The sequence below is a fragment of the Heterocephalus glaber genome, unplaced genomic scaffold (assembly GCF_053883595.1).
Source record: "Heterocephalus glaber isolate CG9 unplaced genomic scaffold, H.glaber_assembly_v1.0 deba00000768, whole genome shotgun sequence".
NCBI lineage: Eukaryota > Metazoa > Chordata > Mammalia > Rodentia > Bathyergidae > Heterocephalus > Heterocephalus glaber.
The window spans coordinates 4,313,959-4,328,830 of NW_028258162.1; the positions used below are offsets into that span (position 1 = coordinate 4,313,959).

The 14,872-nt window shown below is 37.5% G+C and overlaps 1 long non-coding RNA gene across 1 annotated transcript in view; it reads right to left on the bottom strand.

Annotated features, from left to right (window-relative positions):
• Positions 1 to 8,668, bottom strand: part of LOC147829068 (uncharacterized) — a 33,013-nt gene extending 24,345 nt beyond the window's left edge. Inside the window, exon 1 of the long non-coding RNA XR_015449626.1 lies at positions 8,454 to 8,668. This is a non-coding gene — a long non-coding RNA (uncharacterized LOC147829068). The remainder of the gene's footprint in view (positions 1 to 8,453) is intronic.
• Positions 8,669 to 14,872: the final 6,204 nt, after the last annotated feature.

Consider the following 14,872-nt stretch of genomic DNA (forward strand, 5'->3'; position numbering starts at 1 on the left):
TGACAAAACAGAAAAACCTTAGACAATGCATGCAGCCAAAATGATAAGGTATTCCCAGGAGCAGGAGGCTTCAAAACACTGAGAGCAAGAACATGCAGGTGTTAACAGCGATGAAAGGGAACAGAAAAAAAGGCAAGAGGCTTCCAATCAGCAGCCCAGAGTCATATTGCCAGATGGGGTCTGCTCTCAGCATGGCCAGTGCCCACTTCCAACGAAAATCTGTTCTCAGCCCACCCAGCCAGTCTAGCAAGGGCAGACAAAACTCAAAAGGGTCTTTGGAGGCTCCAAATCCCCTGCAAACTCTCAGATTGCTCAGATCAGAATGTATTCAAAACTAAATAAAACAGAGACTCTTTAAAAAATAGCCTTTGTAACACTAAAAACTGAAATTGACAACAATGATACAATAATATTTATGCACCTAAATACTCAAAGCCACTTTCTTAAAGCCAGACAAGTCCTCCATATCTAGGAGAAACTTCCAGGCATTGGACAAGGACGCCAAAAGGCACAAGGAAGAAAAGGGCCAGAGCTCAGTGGGATGGGAGGCAAGGGGAATGTGTTTCAGAAACGTAAGTCCCTAGATCCCAGCAGACCCAACAGAACCAGAAAGGGGCAGCTCCTCCTCTCTGCAAGCATAGGAGAACCAAGAGAAACAGCAATTACGGATTGAATACCACATTGTCATCTTAAGAAAACAATGAAGGATAAAGAACAATATTCCTATAGACAATAAAATCATGCCACAAAGACACAACCATACAACAACAAAAACCATGACCTTTTATTTCTAAGTGGGCAGAGATTTTGAGAAAGTAATAGAAGCTATGGAAGCAAGCCGTAAGTCAGAATGAGGAAGTGAGATCCCTGGACAAAAGAAAAGTTTGAAAAGTGGGCTGACAGAATTTAAGAAAGAAATAAAAGCAAGTAAAAATCCCATAATTTCAGAAATGAAGGCTAAGATGGGACAAGCATAAGGGCAAAAAAATATCATAAGGAGAAAAATAGAAAAGAGACTAGGAGGAAAATAAAAAATAAAAAAAAAATTATTAAAGCAAAAGTAACAGACAACGAATTATTGCTATGGCTTGAAGTCCCCTCCAAAATTCATGTTGACATTTAATTGCCATTCTGAAAATATGAAGAAGAGGTGAGGCGATCCAAGGGTGATGCCACAAGGCTGTCATCCCAGCTCTCGGGGAGGTTGAAGCAGGAGGGTCACAAGTTCGAGCGCAGCCTGAGCATCTTAGGGACTCAGTGAGTTCCTGTCTCAAAATAAAAAATAAAAAAGGGCTGGGGATGGAGCTCAGTGTGAAGACCCCGAGTTCAATCTCCAATACCACCAAAAAAAAAAAAAAAAAAAAAAAAGTGAAATCTCTAACAGGAGAGTAGGTCATGAGGACTCTCCCCTTATGAATGTGGATTCAGGCCATTACTGCAGGAGTGAGCTAGTTACTGGGGGAGTGAACTCCTGATAAAGGATAAATTCAGATCAATTTTCCTATTTCACACATACTCTTTCTTCCCTTCATTTGTGTTGTGACTCAGCAAAAAGACCCTTGCTAGATACTAGCCATGCCCATAGACTTCCCAGCCACCTAAACCATGAGTCAAATAAACTTCCCTTCTCTAAAAATTACTCAGTCTCAAGCATTCTGTTATAGCAACACACAACCATCTAAAATACATATTATATGATAGGAGCTCCCAAAGGAAACCACCAAAGCAAGGAGAGCACATACAAAGTAAAACTAGAGTTCAGGCAAATGTGTCCGATATGTAGAAGATATGAATCTGGAAAACCAACCCAGGCCAACCACAATGAGTCATAATTTAAGAAATCTATTGAATTTCAAGAGAAAAACAAAACAAAACCTTTAGTCATCAAAGAAAAATGACTAAGCCACTCATTAAGGAGAAAAAAATAAGACTGACAATTAGACTTTTCAATGACAACATTTTGTTCCAGAGGACAATTGAGTAATATATTACAAATGGTAAGAAAATATGGACAAGAGTTTTACATCCAGGCAAACAGATATTTAAGTTTAAAGTTATACATAAATTGTTTTGATTATGCAAGCATTCAGAGAGTATTGTTCTGAGTCCTTGGAGAGAATGGACTAGCGAATGATTCAAACAATGAAATGACACAGAGATGGTTGTGAGCACTGAGCGTATATACTTAAATGTGGAACAAATACTTCACCATGGATATGAGGGTGACCGTATATAGCTGTCATATGACACAGTATGGTCTAAATAATTATAACATAATTTTGAAAGTAATCCCTATAAATCAAAGTAAAATGAAATGAATACACTGAACTGTTAATCAAGTTAGTGGCATAAAATAGAAAGAATGATTTCAAGTAACCATAAAATATAGGAATCTAATGATCCATCTCTCTGGTTTGTCCCCTTAAAAATAAATAGAAGATCTTAAACTGCTTCCATAACCCAAATTTTAATAAGATTGGTATTGGTCTTCTGAAACTGTTACATAATATATATCAAAAAAATTATACAAGAAATTCTGTAAATGTTGTCAGAACTAAGTATTTTTGGCATGAGGATAAAAGATAAAAACCAAAGAAATAAATCTCTAGAATATAATACCAACATTTTACCTGGAAAGATGAATATGAACTAAGAATATAAGTGAAAAACATATATTCATTGCACATATGTCATGGTTCTGTCCCTTAAGAGGGTTTAATAGCAATAATCCAAGCAGCAATGAACACCTTATTGTTCACACTGTAAAAGATAATTACTATTGTGTGCTAAAAGCAACTAGAGCTGATTGTATAAATGGCTTTCAGGTCTAGGGCAAGAAATGTACCAGATGAGCTTAAAGCATCATGTTAGGCTGAAATCAGCGTAAAGCATTATGACAAAAGAATTCAAAAAGCCAAACTGAAGAGTCTCCAGATGGCCAAAGATGAGATCCTTTGAACAGTAAATGAATAACAACCACAATGAATTGAAAGACATCAAATATGTTTCAATCCACTAGTCGATAATGTTAAAAAAAATTTCAATGGTCACATGTGGAAGACGCTAGGGAATTAACTATTTTGAAAATTGTTGAAGGCAAAATGAAATCATGCACTTATTTTTTGCCTTGTGACAAAGATTGATGGAGGAAAAATTTGAAAGCATTTTAGCTAATGAATAAGAAAGAGTAAGCAAATTAGAATACCGCCATATTCCACAACCTTCACAAAATAAATCTGGAGCACAGAGATCATTATGAATGGTGCTGATACTACAGAGACACCACCAGACACCATGTGTCTCATGGTGAAGGACATGCACCTATCAGGGAATTTTACCCACAAAACCAAGAACTTGATCGATCAAGTCTTTGCTAAGGAAAGTGCTCACTACCTAGTTTACAGGAAGCACAAGAAAGAGAAACAAGTTAAATCACAGATTACAGAGATAAAATCATGAAATTTCCAAATATGGAAAGCTCACCAGCCAAGTATCTTGGGGTTCTTAGTAATTTATAATAAAGAAAAAAGAACAGAGATGAGAAATTTATGGATAAAAGGAAATTTTAAGAAGGTATATGAACAAATTGCAATGTATAGACCTTATTTGGATCTTAATTTAAGCAAATCAAGTATTTAAACATTATGAGATAATCAAATGTGAATAGTAACTGAATGGCTGATAAAATTATCAAATTATTGTTAATATATTTAGGTTTAACAATGATGCTTTGGTTATATTTTGAAAACGTTCTTATGGTTTAGGAATGGATACTGATATGTTTTTGAATCAAAGAATATCATAAGACTAGCTTCAATAAAAAATGAGCTTGTCTCAAAATAATCTAGCACAAATGGGCCCAGTTGGGGTCCATGAGTTGATAATCATGGACCTGGTCCTGAGTTGATAATCGTTAAAAGCAAGTGATGAAACTTGGGATTTGTTATACTATCCTGCAGACTTTTGTAGATGCTTGAAATTGCCCATCTGGAAGAGTTTAAAAAACACACATGGTCATTTTTTTCTTTTTTTTTTTTCTATTTCAAATTTATCTTAGCCAGTTCATCTATAATGAGCATGTTAGATTAACTTTCCAGGTTACCAAGCCCTAAGTGGAAAGAATAAATCATACTCTAAGTGTGGCTTATTTCCCTTGATGTTGTTGTATATCATTTGTCAATGAATTTTAATAAACACTAGGTGGCACAGTGATTGCTTTATACTAAACTGGCAAAAGAGAAAATGGTTTATCCCGTTGACATGAATAACACCATCCGTCACTGATGTGGCATGGTGACATCATTTTTGAAATTATCTCATTTCTTAATAGATGAAAAATTTCTTCATCCTTTAATGATAATGCTCCCTCTGTGATACAGGTTCCCCTAAACATAATTTATTAAAACTTCTCCTTATATAATTTTTATTCTTGCATTTCTTTAACCTTTCGATTTAATATGGCTGTATCCTGGCAGAAAAGGCTGAAATTGAACTTTGCATAGCTAAATAGTAGAGAGAATTTGGTATTCTTCAAAGTAGATTGACACAAAATATTCACATGCTGCAAAAGTTAATATAAAGTAGCTCTGAGCCTTTTCTCTAATATCTGAATATTGCTTCTAGCTTCTCACTCTCATGTCATTAATTGGTCCCAAGTCTTATTTTAGCCAACTCAATTTTCCCCCCAGCTAATTTTTTCTTAACCAAAATAATATATCATTCTAGTTTTACAGTGGATGACTAATTTAGGGAATCACTGGGGTTTTATTTAATAGATTATGATTAAAGTATTCAATTTCAAAATCCATTATTTTGGACAAGAAATAAACTCAGCACCCAAAAATGTAGGAAGAATGGTAGATTTGGCTACTTATAGATCAACTGTCTCATGGCATTGGTCCACTCCATTCACTTCTCTGGGTCTCAGTTTCTGGCATACAATCCTTCATTGAGTAAATATTTGTCTACCTACCAATGGCCAGATTTTGCTGAAGCTAAAAATACAGAAATGTGTGCAATATTACAACCCACAGTGCCGTCTGAGTTGACTCTAGAAGATGTTTAGGAGCAAAATGAAGACTAGGACACAGGACTGTTTTAGGCAAAGATAAAGTCAATGGTGCTGAGGAAAGGAACCAGTATACAATGAAAACAAAAGATTTAGAATAAAGGAGGAATATAAGAAAGCAGAGAGGAATCCCCATCAGATGGTAGGCTAGAACAAAATGACCACTAGATCCTTCCTATGATACATGCTACATAGCATTGGCTGAATCAGAGAATCTGTGCTTTACTATTTTTTATCACCATGATTACTTACAAATTCTTAGCCTCTCTAAATTTCAGAGTCCTTATTTGTAGAAAAATGAGAATTCCTATGAGGTTGCCATGGTGCTTAAGTAAGATAATACACTTAACGACAACCTTATACATTGCCCTATTTCATCCTTTATCTTGGATGGAAGGTCTCAGGGGAGTAGTTTCCAGGCTTTTGGTATCCTGAGCAAAAAACCGAGCAGAACAATACTTCAAAAGGGTAACAAAAGTAAGATTTATTAAAAGCAAAAGAAATGAACGTTCACTCCATAGAGTGGGAGCAGGATGGTGAAAAGAGCTCATGGTCCTGATAGGGCAGATACAGGATCTCTTAAGGTCTTGCAATTATGGGAGGATCTACAGCTGGGGACTGACAGTAGTCATGGCCCTAAGGGACACTTGACTCAGCCCTCCCGGGGCGAGGGTGGGTGCCTCTACAAGGTTTTTGCAGGAAGTGCCGTGGTGTCCAAAGTCTACTGGAGGAGGGCTCAAAAGCATAATGCAAATAAGGTTGGACACAGACACAGGTCATGTCTTTTGCCTTTGCACTGCCTGCACATCTTTAGGGAGGCAGAGTGACCTGTATCTGTTGGTTTTCTGATATTTTGACAGTCATTCTAGTTTCTCCATTCTTGCCCCACAGCTTTCTGTTGTTTAGTTGTCCTTGCTCCATCTCTTATGCCAATCCCAACAAAAGTCCTACGAGAGATTTCTGAGATTCATCACAGTATTTATTATTCCTATTTTTGCAAAGGAGAAAACCTGAACTCAAAGAGGAGGCATAGAACACACATGGCAGAACCTGCTCTCCTAGCCTCCTGTTCAGCCCTCTTTCCACCATCACAGAGAATTCTTCTATTTTCACTTCCCTTTGAACAAGTGAAGAATTTCAACACAGACTGGGGACTAGTACAGATTTGTTTATTTTACAGCTCAAGATGTCAGATTTCCTTTTGGGTTTTTTCTATTATTCCAACAGATCGATTGTATACAGAAGCCGTTCTTCTCATGCTAAGCCTTCTTTGTGGAGTATTAAGGTGATGAATGTCCTGCCAGTCAATGACCTGCTAGCATGAAGACTAACAAGTATTTTTAATCATTTTTATGTGCACCAAGTCTCTTCTCTGTCGTTCTTCCATTTGTTTGGGTTTCTGAGCTAAAGCTTTCTTCACAAACTATTTCTCCAGAAATGAGTAAAGCTTCTGTTAGAAATTGCCTCAATGGGATTTCATAAAAAGTCACAGCGATTTCAACTGTGAGAGCTTCTCTCAAACATTGTGCAGAAGCAGGGACATCACTAGCTTTGTTTTTACTGGTGTTGCTAATAATTAAGAGGAACCTACGGGCTATTACAATTTTTGAAAGTGGAGGACAAGAGGATCATGGGTCCTGAGGGGCAGATGACAATGGTCTTCCCCATGTGGAAACAGTTTAAAGCTAACCTCTTTACCTGTTAAAGATGATCAAATAGAAGTTCCTCTCTCTAACTGCTGTGGAGTGTGTGTGTGTGGGTACAGAGATTCCAATTTAATTCTATTCCAGGCAGAGGCCTTATTTAATCCAAGGAGAGGAACAAGATGTTTTCTTTTTGACTGCTTCTGGAAGGTACATCCAATTTGATGGATACCCACAACTCCATTACATACTTCTCCAAAATATTTCTTCTGCTAGTCACCTAAAATATAGGTTGGGTGTTAATATGTACTATAACTAAAGATGTTTCCTAAATATTATATCTATTTTGAATGTGTCAAGTGTCTAATTTTGCTAAAATTGTTGCTTCTGTTTCCATGAGCCAAACTTCCCATCACCCTTATAAAATGTTCTTGATTCTCTCCACCTCAAACAAATGGAGTAATGGGGTTGTGCCTAGGACTGGTACCTCCTGCCTGCACCTGTGACTGCTTATACGTGCTTTGGGAAGTGACTACATTTCCTGGATTATGCTTTTCTTATCTCACCTCTCTTTGGTACCGTGGCTCTCTGCACATAAGAGGTAGCATTGAGGAAATGTGCATAAAATTGAATTCTCCTACCTCTAATACCAAAAGGACTTTAAGAACCAGTAAGATGATGCTTAAGAAAAAAGCAATGTATTCCTTTGAAGCTTTAGGGAAAAAAGATAATAATGATGACAGTATGCTTCAAATGGTGGATCTCAGACTCCTAAGCTTTTAATATGAGACATAAATTTAGGCATCAAATTATTCTTGCTACCAAAGGGAAGATTGAATGAGGTTTTGCTTATGTGCTGATGCTTTAGGTGTTTTTATGATGGGAGAAACGTCTGTATCGAGACTTAGACTGCTGCATGCTGCAGTCATTACCACCCAGCACAGGACTGTCAGAGGTCTTGCTGTAAGTATGTTTCCCTGAAAATGATGCCTGGCCATTTGCATGAAATACTTCTATTTCAAAAATAGAATCTTTAGAGAAAAGAAAAAGGCCAAAATGAGAGGAAATGAACATTGATGTGAGACATCATACTGGCAAAGATTCATAGACTAGACACAGTAGCACACTTGATTTTCAGGTTTTCTGACTTTTCAAGGACCTTGGAATGATTTCTATTCTAAAGCCATTTTGCAGCTAGGATATCATCATCAATAGGGTTCTTTGCTATAAGTCAATAAATTAAAGCAGCGGGACCTTCAGTATTTAGGCTTTCATTATGTGCTTATAAAAAATGTGCATGTAATAAAAGCCCTATAAACTCCCATGACGTATCTCTTAAATTGTTTAAAAACAGGACGAAAAAAGAATTAAGATGTATTATGCCCACGTGCCAATTCCCCGTGATAAATGTAATCGTTATGTTCTGCAAACATGTACTAATAATTTAAAAATAAAATGTTTAAAAACCGATGGTACATGTATTTTTAGATGGTCTTCTGGGAGAGACAGAGTGAAATGAGAGCCCATTGTTGTTTATCTGGCCTTCTCACTGTGCCCTGACGGGGACCTGCTGTGACAGATTTACTGTCTTTCTCTCTCTCGCTCCCCTTCCTGCTTTGGTGCCTCCTTTGATCATTTTCATGCGCTTGAAGGCAAAGTACTGTCTCTGCTTTTCTCAGTTTATCAAATTTGCCACTTCTATTATTAAATCAGAATCAAATGACTAATTATATTGGACTTACATTTGATGACCAGCTTCAAAGTCATGCCTGCTATCACTCCGTTTCTCCATGGGAAATTACACGTCTTTTTGTAGGAACCAGCATACGAGCTGAGCTCCAACCTGACCAAGGGGTGATACGGATGAAAAATGAAGAGACACAGAAACAGGTTAAAATCTGGGGGTCAAAGGGCCCCTGTCTCCCTCAGACAAAGAGCCCCAAATGACTGGCGTCCCTTGGCTTTATTCACTCAACAGAGGCACGAACAATTAGGGTTCCACAGAATCCATCTGTCTCCCACCCTCCATGGTACTTCTCATAGTAAATAACCTACCCTCAGGTGTTTTTACTTCTCCCTGGGGCGTGTTAGCTCACTTGCACGCCCTCTTTCTTCTCAGCGCTCATCAAGGAGGCCAATTAGACCTCATTCTTCCCATCTGGTTTCCCATAGCTTTTGTCTTTTGGATGATATGAGCTTGTAGCAATTTGTTTTCCTTTTTGCTTTGGTTTCCAGGATACTCAGCATCAAACTTGTAGCCTAATTAAAGAAACTCAGAGAGTCTTCTGCCTCATAGTGCTCCATAATAGTTTTTAACTGTCTTCTTTTACTAACAAACTTATGCTTTCACTGGTCTTGACCTTTTGAAAAATTACTGTCACATTATATATTGCTTTTAAGCCATATACAAATCTTTATAGAATGAATAAAAGTATAACCATAGAAATAATTTGAGAAGTTGTAGAATGCAATTCAGAGTCAGAGCTTTTTTAAAGGAGAGGAAAGCTAAGGAAAAAGATTAATGCTTCTTTAGAAAAATGTATCTGAAATAAAATAACATCATGCCTAATGATTATCCTCTAGTTATTTGCCTGCAATCTTACCACATTCCGATCCATCTAGCATCTTGAAATTAATTAATCGTCTGTCTTAAATACAGATTAGTTCACATTACTATGCAATTTACATAATCATATTACTTATGTAATTATGTCTTAAACAAAGATGAAATCATTTGACTTTTTTGCTCAGCAACCTTAGACGGCTCTATTGCAGAATGAAGTCCAAGTTTCTAGGTACAGTGCACAGTCTTCACAACATGTTGCCCACATCTTGCCAATCAGGTCTTTACCCCCTGCCTACCTCCAAGGCATCCTCTCCTTAAGCAAACTGTCCTTTGTAATTCCAGACACGCCTGGCCTTTTCTCCCCACAGCAAGACTTTCTCTCTCCACTCATGCCAAAGGATACAGAAAATAACTCTTGCTGCCTTTCCTTCGGACCTAACATGTTTCCCAATCTGGGTTTAAGAAAGCTAAGTCATCAGTGATTATGAACATTTTATTTTATAACAAACTGATCTAAGATTTTTATTAACATCAAAAATTCTTTTTTTTTTTGGTACTGGGCATCGAACTTGGGACCTTGTGCTTGCGAGGCAGGCAGTGGAACCACTGAGCTAAATCCCCAGCCCAACATCAAAACTTCTTATTTCATGATTTATTTCAGTTTAAGGATTTTACCTTTTAATACAAAATGGCCTCCTTTCTGTAATTAATCTTTACTTTCTAGCCTATTTGGAAGCAATGTACATTCATGATTGAGAGGTTTGGAGGCATCCTACTTGTTTAAACTCATCTTCAAAATAAGACAATACTCAAGGCTTTAAAATATGTGCACAAATTCTTTGACAATCCTCCCATGAATAGGCAGAGTCTATCCATCTTCCTCTTGAAACTAGGTGTATTTGTGACTTATTTGTAACCAATAGAATGGAAAAGAGATGATACTTTGTAACTCCCGAGACTAGGTTATAAAAGTAATGCAACCTCTGGCTTGTTCACTGAATTAGTCACCGTTTGAGCTTTCAGTGATCATTTAAGAAGACAGATCACATAAAGAGACCATATGTTAGGTGCTCCAATAGAGAGCCTCAGCTGAGGTCCCAGCCAATAGGCACCATCAATTGCTAGACATGTGTATCAAAGACACCTGCAGATGATTCTAGCCCTCAACTTGAAGGTCTCATCTGCTTATTAAGCCTTCTCAGTTGAGCACATTAACTATATCTACTCTTCTCTGTCCAAATTCCTGAGCCCAAGAATAAGAGCATAATAAATGGTTGGTTTAAGCTAATCACTAATTTAGGTAGTAATCTTCTATGTAGAAATAATAAATAGAACAGAAAATTATTGCCTAGAAGTGGAGTGGTACTACAATGAAAATCTAAAGCATGGGGTATTGGCATTGAGACCTGTCTAGCAGTAGCTAAATAGGACTTAAAGAGACTATTAGTGAAAGCCTTACAATAGTGGAAATTGTTGGTGGGGACTTAAAGAAAAGCAAAGGAAACACCCTACAAAGCTACAGGAAATCAAAGTTTTATAAGCTATTGGTGGAGATTCTGGCCATACTGTCCCATGTGGGAATATAAAAAAATAAGAAATATACCTAAAGAATTTGGTGACCTAGTTAAGCAGATTTTCCTGTGAAATATTAAAAGAGACATCTGGCTTCTTGTTGCCTATTATAAATTGTAAGGGAAGAGAGCTGAGCTAAAATACAAACTGTTTAGTTCATAAGCAAAATTTTGAGAAAATACAAGGAGCCAGAAGTTGCCAGGTTCAAAAGTAAAACTTTTTAGATATCTGGCATCTCCAAATGGCGAAGAAATTTCAAACTAACAAGTGGTTCTACAGCAGAGATAAAATCTAAAGGGGGGGCTGTAAGATCATTTGTTAAGAATGGCCAATAAATATATGAAAAAAATGTTCAACATCACTGGCCATTAGAGAGATGCAAATTAAAACTCTGAGACTTCATTTTACTCCAGAAAGAATGGCCATCATCAAGAAATCAAATAACAAATGCTGGCAAGGCTGTGGGGAGCAAAGGAAATGACTACATTGATGATGGGAATATAAACTAGTACAACCACTTTATAAAGCACTGTGGAGATTCCTGAAAAACCTAAAACTAGAAATTCCATTTGACCCCAGCTATTCCTCTTCTAGGTATCTTCCCCAAAGAGCTAAAGACATCATTTTACAGTGATCCATGCACATCCATGTTTATAGCACCATAATTCACGATAGCTGAATCTTGGAAGCAGCCTATATGTCCATAAACAAATGAATGGATAAAGAAAATGTACTATTTCCACACAATTGAGTACTACTCTGCCATAAAGAAGGGTAAATTCAAGTCATCTGTAGGAAAATGGATGCAGCTTGAGACCATAATGGTAAGTGAAATAAATGAGACACACAAGCTTCAATACCACATGGTTTCTCTTAGATGAGTATAAAAGTATAAGTATAAAGTATAAAAAAAAGCAAGTAAACCTAGATAATAAGAAGTAGGAAAACATATTTTGTTCAAATGGGAAAGGAATTAAAAGATGAAGGAAGAGGAGGGAAAGGGATTAAAGAAGAGCTAAGGTACGTGTTATATAGGTACCAACGCCCCACAAGGAATGTAATCATTATGTGATTCAAACATGTACTGTATTAATAGAATAACTGAAAAAAAGGATTTTAAAAAAGATTGTTAAGACCTCAGCAAGATCTAAGGTGGTACCTCATAGAACCTTTCAGATATGCAAAAGAATTTCTGAGAATCTTACAGGCATCTCACAGATTCTTCCTCTTAAAGAGCTTCCAGTAATCTGGAACTCCAAGATAAAGCAGAGCTTGTCTTAAAGAGAACTACAGTTTTGATTTTCTGTTTTTTGCTTTGTTTTGTCTGTTTTTGTGGTACTAGAAATGGAACTCAAGGCCTCACACATGCTAGGCAGGCACCTACCACTGAGCTACCTCCCCAGCACTTTCTATTTTGCTTCAAGATAAGATCTAAGTCACACGGGCTGCACTCAGACTTCCAATCCTCCTGTCTCCACTTTCCAAATAGCTGGGACCACACCACCAGACTCAACAGTTATGGTTTCAATCTAGTGGTATGAACCCAAGGAAGATTCAGAAAAATCCACAAAGTTTTAAGAGAATTGTATTGACAGAAACATGTCAGATTTTACTAAGAGGAATAGAAATAGTAAAAAGTGAAGGGAGGTGTTTGGGTTGGACCACTAACTACCATGGGCAGAAATGGATGAGAAATTTTTTATTTGTAAACATGGACCAATTCTTATGAAAAAGGAAGTCTCCCTGAAAAGACAGAGCAGAGCTTAGAGAACTGAGCTGGGAACAACAGAGGCAAACTGCTAAACATTAGAACTGTGCTCTGGTCAAGAATCTGGCAACACGCATTTGCTGGATTTCAGAAATGCTATAATCTAGTGTTATGTTTCTGGACCAGAGTATGCATTGGAGTTAACCTGTGTGTATTTCACCTTTGGGGGCGTTGTAAGTGTATGTGGAATAGATAACTTGTTTCTTTAGCTCATAGGTCTTCAGATTAATAAAAACTACACTTGAATAGCCTCACCTGAGAAATTATACCTGAGGAGCCATCACCATGCACAGATTTGATTTTGATGATGATATACAAGACCCCAGGTCTCAGCCTACTGGCTTTATAGACATCACTATTAGGAGACCCTAGGAGGAGGCAAGTGTGTTTTGCATGGGGATAGACTATGGCTGTTGTAAACCATATCTGTAAATTATGACACACTCTTTTGAAGCCATGGGTCTATGTACCCTCTCTACGAGGTTAGGTTGGATTTGCTATTCACTTGCAGCAAATAAAACACATTACAAATAATGCTGTAAGACATGCAAGGCTATTCAAAAAAGTCAGTGCAGCTTCTTCTTTATAAGTTGGAACACTGGATTTTGGGGATCCCAAGGCCACCATGCTATGAGGATGCTCAGCTCACATGGAGAAGCCAAGTGTTGCTGTTCTAGTATCAGCCCTCACCTGCAGCTCGTGTCACCTGCCGGATATGTAAGGCCACCTCCAGGTGACTCTAGCCCTCCAGCTCTCAAGTTGTCACAGCTGAGACCTTTGTCCCTGGATCATACACAGACAATTTCCTTTGTGTTCTGCCGGAATGCTTGACACACAGAAGCTTTAAGCGTGATGAAATGGTCAGTTTAAGCTACTCAGATTTGGGGTTATATGTTGTACAGCAACAGTAACTGGATCAACACCTCAAATGATTGTTATGAGAATTAAATAACATTTATACATTAAGCAAAGAGCCTATGTTTGGCAAAATAAATGCTCAATGAGCAGGAAATATCAAGAGCTAGATATTCTACTTATTTGGCTTTGCTCAAAATATTTACTATAGCACTGGGGTATACAGGAGATTCTTAACATACAGTACTTGTTGACTTGAAGTGATTATAGATATAAGGACAGAAAAGGTGAGTTTCCAGAAAAATCACAGCACCATTTTTTTCTGATGTGAAAGGAATTGCTTTTTAATGCTACTAGAAAATACAGGATTCTTCCTAGTACAGTCTATTGAATTCCAAAATTTATCTTGGGGAGAAATCAGATTGCACAATTTACTTAATTCTTGCTTTCTCTGCTAAGTCTAGAGTAACACAATTGCAAATGCTATTGTGAATGATCAGTGAATGATAACTAATTGGAAATGAGGGATTGTGGCTAGCCCCTGTGGGGTACAAGTATTTCAGTGGTCCACATCTGTCCCAGTTTTCACTGCAACTCAGAAGCAAGATTTCTGAATTTGTTCAGATGGCATGTAAAGAGCCTGAGCTCAACACCCATGCAGTCTGATGCCAGGGCTCCACGTCAGATAATGGTCTTTACTTCATTTTCCATTTGGAAACTCTGCCTAGAATCTCAATTCTTCTTGAACCAAGGGGCACCTTGATCCTGCTATTCAAAATTTTAATCCGGGGGATGAGACTAGTTTTGTTCTGCTTAAGTGATTCATGTGGAATGAAGTGATAGTAATAGAATGATAAGAAACTTCTCAGTTCCTTAGACGGTTCTACTTCATATTTATGACAAATTAAATATGCAAAGTCCTTTACTCCTTTAATTGCTCCTGTAGAGATGCAGAAAGAGCTTCCAAAATATCTGTAAATTGAGGTGAGAGGAGGTAGCTTTCAGTCATCTGAATAATGATTTCCCTGCTGAGAAAAGGGCAAACACCAAATAAGTTCATTTTATTTAATACTAAAGCACAGACATTGGGACTCTTAAATTGGTCTCTAAAACACTGCCCAAAAATTCTCTTGGCTTTAGGGGAAAATCTTTTAATAGAACCAAAAAATAATAAGAAGTGAGGGTCATAAAAAAGAAGGAACACTTTTATCCAAAGACTGAGTCTATACTTGTTTTTAATTCAAGAACTCTTGAGGAGAGGGTCAGGGAAAGGAGGGTAAATGTTAAAGTCCACAGACCTTTTCCATCAGAAGAAACTTCAGGAGATAATGAGACAGAAATGCCTGACAGGTCTCCCCCAGGACAAGCCCAACAGGACATTTCAGTGGCAGCCGCAGAAG